Source organism: Saimiri boliviensis, chromosome 21 (assembly GCF_048565385.1).
Source record: "Saimiri boliviensis isolate mSaiBol1 chromosome 21, mSaiBol1.pri, whole genome shotgun sequence".
Lineage (NCBI taxonomy): Eukaryota > Metazoa > Chordata > Mammalia > Primates > Cebidae > Saimiri > Saimiri boliviensis.
In genome coordinates this window covers 4391610-4403251 of record NC_133469.1, presented here as the reverse complement: position 1 = coordinate 4403251, position 11642 = coordinate 4391610, and positions in this window count along the sequence as shown.

Below are 11642 nucleotides of genomic sequence, written 5' to 3'. Positions count from 1 at the left end.
ACGCTTGGAATCCTAGCACTTCGGGAGGCCAAAGCAGGCAGATTGCTTGAGCCCAGGAGTTCAACACCAGCTTGGGCAACATGGTGAAACCCCATCTCTACAAAAACTAGAAAAATTAGCTGGGCATGGTGATGTGCACCTGCAGTCCCAGCTACTTGGGCGGCTAAGGCGGGAGGATTGATTGGGCTGGGAGGTGGAGGCTGCAGTGAGTCGCGATGGCACCACCGCACTCCAGCCTGAGCGACAGAGCGAGACCCTGTCTCAAAAAAACATAAAATCAGTGTTTTGAACAAAGAACTTAGAGGCTCAAATATGCATATAATTAAGTAAAAGACATATTTTACCTAGAAAAACTAATATTTCACACAGAAAAATGTTGGGTAAAAGAAACATTCCTATTGGATGGATTTAATTTTAAATGATTCCTCTTATATAAATTTTGTTTCAACCACTCCTCTTAACAAAGAAATGGTGCAGCCCTCCTAAAGCCCTCCAGAACAGACAGAACAAAGAAAAAAAGATGCTTGTCAAGTCAAATATGAAAGGCCTGCTCCAGGCTCCCCTAATTATATCTTGGAAGGGAAGCTTTGTCCTATTGACATTCGGGATCATTTTTCACAGGCTCAGGTTACGCCCTTGAAGATTTTTAGGAAGTTTCATGATATGGAGACATTGTTGAAAAATTGGCTGCTTGACTTCTGCCAGGCAATCAGATACAGAGATCAAATCTGTTTCTGCCCACTTAGCTTAGAGCATTTCTGGTTATCTTGGGCCAAATGAGTTTGCAACTTTTAACTCAGACCCCTAAGAAGTCAGATGCTTTCACCCACTTTCTGTGTGTGTGGTTTTTTTTTTTCTTCAAAGGATCTCTGGGGAAGCTTGGCTGATGGTGTGGGTTAATCTCTAATATCTGACATATTCTGCATTTATAAATACCAGAGTATTTAAGGAGCAACAAAAAATGGTTTTTATTTTATAAACTGGAAGAAGCGATCCGAGGAAATACATCTCCTTTCATCAAGCCCTTAGATCTTTCCTTTAAAACATAAAATTCTAAAGTAAATGGTGGTTTACTCTCATCCTGTCCTGAATTCTAAGTGTCTGGCTGCTGAAAATATCATTAACACGCAATGAAAGGAAGCTCAGGCGGCCATGCCTCATACTGATTTATGCACATCTGTTTATATGCTAATGAAAGCTTTGGAGGAGCATATTTTTATATGGGGTCAAGATACTGAGTAGACCTCCTGTTTCTGCTCTAGGTCTTCATTCCTGGGAAAAGGAGTGTCTAGCAGATAGAAGTATATTATAAATCACATTTTTTAGCGAGAATGACAAAGCGTCGTAACCCTTGCCTTAGGGAACCTGTCCAATTTGTCAGTTAAAATTCAGCCTTCTGATATAAAACGAGCCCATTCATGTTGCGTGCAGGCTGATTCCCCGTGGAAGGAATCTGTTCGAGAGCTGTCAGAATGCAGAGAACAGGAGTAATACCGGGTGGAGTGTGGGATCTCTGTGCAGGAGGCTTTGTGTCACTTCCTCAGTTTACTGCCTGTCCCTAAGTCACTCACCCGTGCAGGGCCTTTCTCAGACCCTACGGGGGCAAGTGGGGGCGCCTCCATAGGCCCTCCCTCTGGGACCCAAGGGAGTGTGTCCAGTCTCCCAGCACTCCCTACTCTCCACCGAGGCCCACCGGCCCCTCCCTGGCCCCAGTGTGACCTCCTGACCAGGGACCACAGGTCTGGGGTCTCTGTCATTGACTAACTGTGGGAGCTGAGACACAGCCACCCCCAACCATCCTGAAAGGAAAAAGCCCCCAGAGCTTCCCAGACCAGCACCCGCTCCTATGGCAGCAGCGTGAGGTGGGGTAGGCGGGGTCTGTCCTTAGAGACCTCAGGGTCACGGAACCAAGCTTCTCCCTCCCCTCCTGGGATCTACAAGGTCTGAGATCATCCCCCAGGAGGAGGAGAAAGGAGTGGAGACCCCCTTCCTGGTTGCCGTCCTGGGACAGCTGGCACCCCGGCCCCCTCTGCACCCCTACCCCCCCATGCCTTTGCCTTCTTGGCTTCCTGAGCCTCTGCCAAGCTTCTCTGCATTCGTCAAGACCCACCTCAAAAGCCACCTCCAGGAAGCTTTCCTGGGTTCCTGTCCCTCGACCCCCAACAGAATTAACTGCCCTCACCTCTGCGCCTGCTTCCTGCCCCAGGCCCCTGGGGCTCACAGCTCTGGGGATGCGGATTTCCCCACCTTTATGCACCACAGCATCTCCCTGTGAGGACCAACCTTATCCAATCAACAAACAGGCACGGAATCCCTCCCTGAGCAAGCTCCCATGGGGGAAAGGGACTGCCATGTGGGGATGGGAGACGGTTTATTCCCTTGGCCTACATGCAGGGGTGGGCTGGCTGAGGCGCCCCTCTCATTGAAAGTCCTGTGGAGGCTCCGAGGGCACCCACAGTATCTAGAGCTAGGGCAGGAAGCTGGACCCTTTGCCAACCAAGACACTGTCTCACTGGCCTCTGCTTCCCTCACCGTGAGACCAGGAGCGCTGCCCGCAAAGCTGTGCTCTCAGCAGCCCTTCGAGGGAGGTACTGTGAGGGGGTTGGCGGCCAGGGCACAGAGAGGTTAAGTGACTGGCTCAGGTCACACAGCAAGGAGGGCACAACTCCAGGAGGTGTCTGCACGGGGTGTGTTCTTGGCCTGCCTTCTCTGCTGCCCCAGGTGTGGCCTCGGGAGGGGATCCGTCTCCAACTGCACACTCCCCAGGTAGCAGTGATCACAGACACATTTCAGACGGGCACCTGCGGTCCCGTGGCCGGGAGGTCACAATGTGAAGGGAAGGGTTCCCCTTAGTGGTCTAGATGGACCAGGAGGGCCAGAGGCAAACAAAGTCACCCAGACGGGGCGTTTCACCACCCCTAACTTCCACAGCGACCCCAGGGCTGTTGGGTGCCGGAGGAGGAAATGCTGACTCACTAATAGGAAGCTGGGACACACCCTTGTGTTGCAACCATGGCCTCCGGGGTTGAGGGGTGCGTCAGCCTCACCTGGCCACCGGGCTGGCGTCTCCTCTGCTTCCATCAGAGCACACCGGCTTCCCTCACCTCTTGCCGTCCCCGCACCGTGCCACCCTGTACCTGGCCCTGCTCAGCACCTCCTCCCAGCCCTACCCCTCCGCCATGGGATCTAGCCACCAAGAAAGGCACCACTGAAACAGACATAATCGTTAAGTCAGAAGATGTGGCTCTGCCTCTACTCAAATCTGTTTGTCAAACCGAAAGGTGCTTTGTGTTTGAGTCAAACTCTCCCTAATGCATTTTCCATTCTCTTCAAAAACCACTGCCATCAGTTTAAAAAAAAAAAAAAAGGCAGAAAAGGTGAAGCACACTTCTCTTGCTTGGTTTGCCATTTTCTTTGATCCATTAAAATCCAAGAGTGAGCCCTTCTTCGCCTCTAGAGTGAGAAGCAAAGAGGGAATAATTATCCATAAAGTGGCTGTCTGAGTGTTTGCTTTCCGATGAAAGAAAGCTTTTGAGAAGTTGGAATAAAGAAGGGATATGTAAGTCTCTCCAGAGCCCATCAATAATAATATTAATCAATTAATGATTTACTTGCGTTTTATATATCTATTTGCTTTGCTATTCACAAGCATACATCGTTTCCTTAGTAACCTTGACATCAGCCCAAACTTCATCTCTCTGGGAGTTAAAAGGCAGCTCTCAAGGAAAGGCATACGGCTCCTCTCGTTTTTTTCTTTTTTTCAATGTTTGCAAATGGGAAATGATGAATTGATATATTCTAAAGGAGCCATTTTTCTTCTTTCTTTTCCTTCCCATTACCATTGAAATCTGACATTTGAAACACCTACTGTATCAACATCTAATTCCACCACCTCCCTTCCCAACAATGCCGTTAGTCTTAACCAAATAACATTGCTTTCAGCCATGTGTGTCATTTATTTACATATGTGTATGTGCACACACACATGTATATACAGTACATATATATGCCATCAACTTCTTACAGACAAACAAAAATGTTGATTTATTTTCTTTTTCTTTTTCTTTTTTTTTTTTTTGAGACGGAGTTTCGCTCTTGTTACCCAGGCTGGAGTGCAATGGTGCGATCTCGGCTCACCGCAACCTCCGCCTCCTGGGTTCAGGCAACTCTCCTGCCTCAGCCTCCTGAGTAGCTGGGATTACAGGCACGTGCCACCATGCCCAGCTAGTTTTTTGTATTTTTTAGTAGAGACGGGGTTTCACCATGTTGACCAGGATGGTCTCGATCTCTTGACCTCATGATCCGCCCACCTTGGCCTCCCAAAGTGCTGGGATTACAGGCGTGAGCCACCGCGCCCGACCTGTTGATTTATTTTCGTAGCTGACTCTAAAAACCTTAGTCATCTCCTGCTCATGTACGAGACCATAGCAAAGGAAGGAGATTACCGCTTCATAGGAGCTCACAAAGTGTGGGTTGATGACGATGGAAAGTTCTGGATTTGCCAACTAAAAAGCTTATTTATCTACAATAGCTCAAATGGCAGCATTTCGGATTTCCTTGGTACAAATACTTACAAAGGTCAGACAGACAATATAGACGGCGAAGAGTAGAGTGAACGTAGATTAAGGCATCCCCAACTCAGTAGCATTTTCTTTCATCTGCCACTGCTGCGGAGAATATTCTTTTAAGAGGATTTTGTAACTTTCCTTTTGGGGGACAGATTATGAAAGAAATTGGGCTGGGTGTGGGGGCTCACGCCTGTAATCCCAACATTTGGGGAGGCGGAGGTGGGCGGATCACCTGAGATCAGCGTGGCCAACATGGCGAAACCCCCACTCTACTAAAAATACAAAAATTAGCTGGGTACGGTGGTGTGTGCCTGTAATCCCAGTTACTTAGGAGGCTGAGGCAGGAGAATTGCTTGAACCCGGGAGGCGGAGGTTGCAGTGAGCTGAGATTGCGCCATTGCACTGTAGCCTGGGTGACAGTGAGACCCTGTCAAGAAAGAGAGAGAGAAAAGAAAGAGAAAGAAAAAGAAGGGAGGGAGGGAGGGAGGGAGGGAGGAAGGAAGGAAGGAGAAATTGAAGGCATAGGGGGAAATCTACTTGCTGAGGAAATATCGGAATGTTTCCGACAAGCAGAAAACTGAGAGGTCAAACAGGTGTTCCCCCATATCAATGAACATCTTTTCGCTTGTATAGGGGTTCCCTTTCCTGCAGCAGCTTCTTGGTTTGGGTCTGAGAAGCACCAGTCATGGTCAAGGTGAAACTCAGTGGTTGGGGCAGCTGGAGGACGGAGCGATTTGCTTATTCATTCAAGCAAATGCAGGTGTCCTGGGAGGGGAAGACAGCTCTTGGCCTCGGAAAGTCTCTGGTCTAGCAGGATGGAGCTGTGCAGACAGCAGTGAGTCAGAGGGCTAGAAGAGGGACGGGAGCACAGAAAGGGGGTTCATTCATCCTGAAAGGGGTTGGAAAGGCTTTCTCTGGACACAGAAGACAGAGGTTGAGCAAGGCCTTGGCAGGTGCACAGGTCAGGAGACAAGACATTGGTCTGTGGCAAATGTCAGGCTCTAACCTATCACTTTCCTTCTGTCAGCGAAACTCGCCAGATTCAAAAAACTGCTCTGCCCGGAGACTTCTTCTTCCTATTTTTTTTTTTTTTTTTTGAGACAGAGTTCGCTCTTGTTACCCAGGCTGGAGTGCAATGGCGCGATCTCGGCTCACCGCAACCTCCGCCTCCTGGGTTCAGGCAATTCTCCTGCCTCAGCCTCCTGAGTAGCTGGGATTACAGGCACGCGCCACCATGCCCAGCTAATGTTTTGTATTTTTAGTAGAGACGGGGTTTCACCATGTTGACCAGGATGGTCTCGATCTCTCGACCTCGTGATCCACCCGCCTCGGCCTCCCAAAGTGCTGGGATGACAGGCTTGAGCCACCGTGCCCGGCCGGGACTTCTTCTTCTGATCATTGTAAAAGCCAATGAAGATTTTGCTTGTTAACTACACGTCAGCCGGCTAGTTGTATTTGGAGTGTAACCTAGCGGTACACAGCTCTGACCCTTCTCCTTCACTCTTCATAGGTTTAACAAGATTGGACTTACACAATGGGAAGAAGGAACTGGAGACGGAAAAGGATCCATTTTGCCTGTTTGAGAGGCTTCTTGTTTGCTGAAAGGAACTGAGAATCTGAAGTTGTAGGCTGGAAATGGTAGAACGTCTGGAGAGGCATCGAGTTGATCTGGGACCAAAACCAGGAGAAAGCACCAACACTTTCCACTGTCTTTAACCGAACTTGGCCCTTGTTGGTCTAAAAGCTGCCCCAGGTTTTGAGGGAGTGGTGCTTTTGTGAGCCCAGCTTGCCTTGAGTGCCTGGAGGGGAACCCGGGACCAGCTAGTCTTGCCTCCCGGCCTCTCACGTTTTCCAGTACAAATGTGATGGGCACTTTTTTCCGGTAAAAGCGTTTCCCCAGCAGGACAGCCTGTCTGCAGCTAGGTTCCGGGCAAAAGAGCAGGGAAGCCTAGCTGGCTAGAGGTGGGCGGGACTGGAATACAGCTGTCTACCTCTCCCCAGAAAACAACACCCAGTGTTGGCCAGGCACGGTGACTCACACTTGTAATCCCAGCACTTTAGGAGGCCGAGGCAGGCAGACCACGAGGTCAGAAGATCAAGACCATCCTGGCTAACATGGTGAAACCCCATCTCTACTAAAAATACAAAAAATTAACTGGGCATGGTGGCAGGCGCCTGCAGTCCCAGCTACTTGGAAGGCTGAGGCAGGAGAATCGCTTGAACCTGGGAGGTAGAGGTTGCAGTGAGCTGAGATCATGCCACTGCACTCCACTCTGGGTATCAGAGCAAGACTCTGTCTCAAAAGAAAAAAAAAAAAGAAAACATTGCCCAGTGTTCTCATCTGATCTTCTAGCCGCTAAACAAGTACGCAAGGCCTTCGAGACTCCTGAAGTCAACCATGGCCTCAGCTTCTAAACCGAGGCTGTGATACTGCGAAACTCACCTCACATCTGTGTCATCTTTGGAAGACTTAATGTCTGGATTTGTTTGATCCTATTCCAAAGGGCTCCTCGTAAAGAAAAACCGCCGGGCGCGGTGGCTCAAGCCTGTCATCCCAGCACTTTGGGAGGCCGAGGCGGGTGGATCACGAGGTCAAGAGATCGAGACCATCCTGGTCAACATGGTGAAACCCCGTCTCTACTAAAAATACAAAAAATTAGCTGAGCATGGTGGCGCGTGCCTGTAATCCCAGCTACTCAGGAGGCTGAGGCAGGAGAATTGCCTGAACCCAGGAGGCGGAGGTTGCGGTGAGCCGAGATCGCGCCATTGCACTCCAGCCTGGGTAACAAGAGCGAAACTCCGTCTCAAAAAAAAAAAAAAAAAAAGAAAAAGAAAAACCGAGCTGAGCACGGCGGGATCACATCTGTAATCCCAGCACTTTGGAGGCTGAGACAGGTGCTTTGCTTGAGCTCAGGCGTTCGAGGCCAGCCTGGGCAATATGGCTAAACCCTGTTTGTCCAAAATATACGAAAATTAGCCAGGCATGGTGACACATGCCTATAGTCCTGGCTACTCAGGCGGCTGAGGTGGGAGGATCACTTGAGTCTGGGAGATGGAGGTTGCAGTGAGCTGAGATTGTACTGGTGCATTCCAGGCTGGGCAACAGAGCAAGACCTTGTCTCAAAGGAAAAACAAGCCCGAAACCTTAAACTCACTCAATAAATAGAATGTTCCTGGCCTTGCCGCTGTTCATCTGACTGTGTTAAGTTCGTGTAGAGAAGGGATCTGGAACATTTCTACGTAGCTCTTAGTAATGCATGCGTGCATGGCGCGGATCTCTGGGCTCTTCCCCGAGCAAAGACCGTCGACAGCTTATAATGGTTTGTGCGGCAACCAGTACCTCCTGAAGACCTGCCCCGAGTTTTCTTGTGAGCACCGTGGCAGCCTGGCCTGGAGACCTTTGCCGAGCCCCACCACCCGTGATGAATTCCAAAGTCATTTTCCTGTGGTTTTCTTTCTTTCTTTCCTTCCCTTTCTTTCTTAATGACCCTGTTACGCATTCTTTAAGTGGACATAGAAGAAAAGAAAAGCTCAGTGTAAGCAGAGGAGATGGTTTTAGAATACAGTATCTTGGTGGAAACCCATCGGAGAAGATGCTTTTTTTTTTTTTTTTTTGCAGAGTCTCACTCTGTAGCCCAGGGCAGAGGGTAATAGTGCGATCTTGGCTCACTGCAACCTCCCAGGTTCAGGCGATTCTCCTGCCTCAGGCTCCCCACTGGCTGGGACTATAGGCATGTGCCACCACGCCCGCCTAACTTCTGTATTTTTTTTTTTTTTTTTTTTTTTAGACGGAGTTTCGCTCTTGTTACCCAGGCTGGAGTGCAATGGTACGATCTCGGCTCACCGCAACCTCCGCCTCCTGGGTTCAGGCAATTCTCCTGCCTCAGCCTCCTGAGTAGCTGGGATTACAGGCACGCGCCACCACGCCCAGCTGATTTTTTGTATTTTTAGTAGAGACGGGGTTTCACCATGTTGACCAGGTTGGTCTCGATCTCTCGACCTTGTGATCCACCCGCCTCGGCCTCCCAAAGTGCTGGGATTACAGGCTTGAGCCACCGCGCCCGGCCCCAACTTCTGTATTTTTAATAGTGATGCAGTTTTCCCATGTTGGCCGGGCAGGCCTTGAACTCCTGGCATCAGGTGACCTGCCTGCCTTGGCCTTCCAAAGTGCTGGGATTACAGGCGTGAGCCGCCGCGCCTGGCAGAAAATTCATTTTTTAAAGTATTCTTCCCAGTACTTTGGGAGGCCAAGGTGGGAATATCACTTGAGGCCAGGAGTTAAGACCAGCCTGTGCAATCTGGTGGGACTCTGTCCCTACACAAAAAAGAAAAATACAAAATTAGCCAGGTGTGGGGTCTTGCACCTGCAGTCCCAGCTGCTCAGAGGCTGAGGTAGAGGGTCTCTTGCGTCTAGGAGCTGGAGGCTGCAATGAGCTAAGATTGCACCACTGCACTCCAGCCTAGGTGACGAAGTGAGACCCTGTCTCAAAAAAAAAAAAAAAAAGTATTCTGAGGCCCTAGGGCACAGAGGTGAAGGGCAGAGAGTCTGAACATGGTTTTCTGCCAGCAAATTCTGCTGCTGCTGCTGACATGACCGTGGCTCCATTACACAACCCCTCTGAGCCTCAGTTTCCCCATCAGTAATAGGACGTGATGCAAAGAAATCCTAGCCTAGAGGGCTGCATCAGTATCGAATGAGCTGCTGCCTTTAAAGCACCCAGCAGTGCCTTTGCCCATGGTACACACCACATAAGGGTGTTAGCCATTAGAATGATTCGGTGGTGTCTGGAAGGAGTGCTGCCTTTAGGCATTAAGGGCATAGAACAGGGATCTGTCAAGAACAGAGCCTCCCCTCGAGGAGCGCAGACTTCCTAGCCAGTCCTGGCGGCTCATGCCTGTAATCCCAGCACTTTGGGAGGCTGAGGCGGGCGGATCACCTAAGGTCAGGAGTTCGAGACCAGCCTGGCCAACATGGTAAAACTCCATCTCCACTAAACATACAAAAATTAGCTGGGCATGGTGGCATGCGACTATAGTCCCAGCTATTCGGGAGGCTTGAACCCCGGAGGGGGAGGTTGCAGTGAGCTGAGATTGCCCCACTGCATCCAGCCTGGGCGACAGAGTGAGACTGTCTTTTTTTTTTTTAAAAAAAAAAAAAAGGTAGCTGGGCATGGTGGCTCGGCTCACGTCTGTAATCCCAGCACTTTGGGAGGCTAAGGTGGGTGGATCGCGAGGTCAGAAGTTTGAGACCAGCCTGACTGACATGGTGAAACCCATCTCTACTAAAAATACAAAAATTAGCCAGGAGTGGTGGTGTGCACCTGTTAGTCCCAGCTACTCAGGAGGTTGAAGCAGATGAACTGCTTGAACCCGGAGGTTCAGCAGCAGCAGCAGAATTTGCTGGCAGAGAACCATGTTCAGACTCTCTGCCCTTCAAGATGGAGGTTGCAGTGAGCCAAGATCGCACCATTGCACTCCAGCCTGAGGGACAGAGTGAGACTCCGTCTCACAAGAAAAAAAAATTTAAAAAGTTACTTCTCCCATTTGCAGACACGGAAACTGCAGATCAACAAGTCTCAGGGGTTTATCCCGGATCACACAGCCAGTATGTGGCAGAAGCAGGAATTTCACCCAAGTCGCTGTGACTTCAAAGCATACACACACAATTGTTTTTTTCACTTTCAGCTCAGTGGATGTATGAGAAATACAAACGCAAATACACAAAATGTGGCTGCTTTGGCAAATGCCTACCCTCACCAAGGATGCCCCTGACCGGGGCAGATGACACTAGTGACACTTCGAGAAGCAGCTGCCCTTTGGGAATCTAAGACAATCCTTCCGTCTTCAGCGACTTGGGGTCACAGGAAGGCACCTTGGTCCGCGAAGTGTGGCTCCGTCCTGTTGGCATCTGCAGGCGTGGCCTCGAGTTCTCTGCCCTTGGGGGTTATCTGTGTTGTAGGATTTTGCCTCTGCCCAGCCCTGCCTGTCTTCATCCCAATGACCTGGTGTCCCCCTCTCAGGCCAGGCAGATCGTACCGTCAGCATCCCTCCAGCGCGGGCTGCCTTAGGGGAATCAGAGCTGCTGCTTCTCTGCAGCGGTGACTAGCTGGCTCCTGCCCCTCTCCAGTGACTTATCAGCCCAGTCCCTCATCACCTCTTCGTTTCTATGACTTGTATTTTCCAGGGTCGACTCTGCGCTACACACTAAGGTGGCTTCTGAAGACAAAACAATAGAAGCACATTCTTGCTTGGGTGGTTTGAAGTTGGGTCATCATCCTGGGCTATCTGTTAGGAAAATAAACACTGGCTCCCCCGCCTTTCTCCCCCACCCCCACAGAAGGGAATGCAGGCTCCGGACCTGAGCACAATGCTTCTCTTTTTCCATTGCCTGCTCTGGGGGGATAAGGAATCACTTTCAAGGTAGGGTTAGCCAGAGGAACAGTAGACAACTTGCCTCTTGACCCCTGGGGAAAGGGCAGATTGGGCAGTCCTCCGGTGGCGGCGGGGGTGGCATGGGGGTGGGGCAGGTGAGCGCTGCTGCAGCACTGGCCGCTGGGTCACCAGGGACCACGGGCACTGACTGCCCAGAAACCCTGGCTCCTGCGCCTTCCTCTGCCGGGAGCTCCCTTCTCCACACACCTTTCCTTCTATATTCGGCAATATACTTATTCCTTTATTTCCTGCTCTGCCCAAAACTGGAGACACGATCGCTCTCCTGTTTTCAGAGCATTCCTTTCTCAGAGAAGTCTGTTCTTGGTTTACGACTTCGGTACCTTCTTCGATCTCTCTGAGGATCCTGATTAGGAGTCTTTGTGGTGGCTGTTTTTGAAGTTCTCACTCATTTCCTTAATTCTCTGCTACTTCAGGGTTTTTTTTGTTTGTTTATTCTGGGTTTGCATGTGAGAGAGAGACAGGGTCTCACTCTGTCACCCAGGCCAGAACGCGCTGGTGCAGTCACAGCTCACCACAGCGTGGACCTCGCAGGCTCAAGTGATCCTCCCACCTCAACTTCCCAAGCAGCTGAGACTACTGGCACATGCCACCACATCCGGCTAATTTTTTTTTTTTTTTGAA